This window comes from Octopus bimaculoides, chromosome 24, assembly GCF_001194135.2.
Source record: "Octopus bimaculoides isolate UCB-OBI-ISO-001 chromosome 24, ASM119413v2, whole genome shotgun sequence".
Lineage (NCBI taxonomy): Eukaryota > Metazoa > Mollusca > Cephalopoda > Octopoda > Octopodidae > Octopus > Octopus bimaculoides.
In genome coordinates, this window is record NC_069004.1 from 32360839 (window position 1) to 32362520 (window position 1682).

Genomic DNA, 1682 nt, shown 5'->3' on the forward strand with positions numbered 1-1682 from the left:
CTTCCTCTCCTCTGCCCTCCTCTTCTGCCTCCCTTCTGCCCTCCTATTCTCCCCCCTCTTTAGCTTCCTCATCATCATCATCGTCATCATCACTATCCTCAACTTTGTCTTTACCATCCCCCTCATTGTCCTCCTCTTTACCTCCTCTTTGCCTCCTCTTCATTATCGTCATCAACCTTGGTATCCTCATCATCATTGTCTCCCTCCTCTGTCTCCTCCTCCTCCTCCTCATCATGTCTCATCAGTCAAATCTGTACCTTCTACCATTACCTTCATCACCACCACTACCACCACCATCATCATTATCACCATCATTCTATGTTTATTCCCCATGACCACCACCACCGACCATGGGTTGTAAAAGTATTAAAAATGACATTGTTCTACTAAACACACCAATGAATTTTATCATTTTACTAAATATACGGATTTAATCACTAACATAGGTGGATGAGGGGCTGTAGGAGTGGTCTGCCCCGGGTGGCACTTTTAAAGGGGCAACACTTTTGGGTCTGTTGTAGGCAATATGTGTTTTTTGTGGGGTCCGGGTGGCAACAAACAGAAGGGCCACCCTGGGTGGCACACACTCTAACTACACTAGTAGATTTAATTGTTGAGGGATCGTATCCCCATGTCATTCCATTGTACTCATAGATGCAGATGTGGCTGTGGGATTAAGAAGATTGCTTCTCAATCATGTGGTCTTGGGTTCAGTCCCACTACGTGGCACTTTAGTCAAGTGGGTTTAGTGGAGAAAAACTGAAAAGAAGCCTATTGTATATTTATTTATATATTCGAGCGAGATTGTTGCCAGTGCCCCTGGACTGGCTCTTGTGCGGGTGGCACATAAAATACACCATTGCCAGTACCGCCAGACTGGCCTTCGTGCGGGTAGCACGTAAAAGCACCCACTACACGCTTGGAGTGGTTGGCATTAGGAAGGGCATCCAGCTGTAGAAACTCTGCCAAATCAGATTGGAGCCTGGTGCAGCCATCTGGTTTCACCAGTCCTCAGTCAAATCGTCCAACCCATGCTAGCATGGAAGGCGGACGTTAAACGACGATGATGATGATGATGATGATATATGTGTGTGTGTGTGTGTGTGTGGTTGTCTTTGTGTCTCTTTGTCTTGACATCATGTGACGATTGCGTGGAGGTACGTGGCTTAGTGGTTAGGGTGTTGGACTCGTGATTATAAGATTGCGGTTTCAATTCCTGGACCGGGTGAGCAAAACACTTCATTTCACGTTGCTCCAGTCCACTCAGCTGGCAAAAGTGTGTGACCCTGGGAAGGACCAGCGTGAAGGACCCAAACAACACCATGAGCAACATCACCACCACTATCATCATCACGACCGTAATCATTATCCAAGGGGTGGGGCGCTCTTTAGTGGTCTATCATCTTGCTAGAAATAGCAGCCAAATCTTTCACAAACAACTATGTCTGATATAAAAAAAAAGACAGGACAGTCATGGCCGGGTTGCCTTTGATCACAGGTCTGCTGGATTAGAGTTGTCCTGGAGCTGAATGATAATACCATCACCACCACTACTATCACACAAACACTAATACATCAATAACACCACCATTATCACCACCACCACCATCACAAGCACTGGTACATCACTAACATCCTCACCATCGCCACCACAATCGCCACTACCACCACCACCACCACCA

General features: G+C 46.6%; 1 protein-coding gene across 3 annotated transcripts in view; it reads left to right on the top strand.

The window, feature by feature from the left end:
* Positions 1 to 1682, top strand: part of LOC106884290 (doublecortin domain-containing protein 2) — a 105106-nt gene that overhangs the window by 51518 nt on the left and 51906 nt on the right. The gene's annotated exons all lie outside the window — the stretch shown is intronic.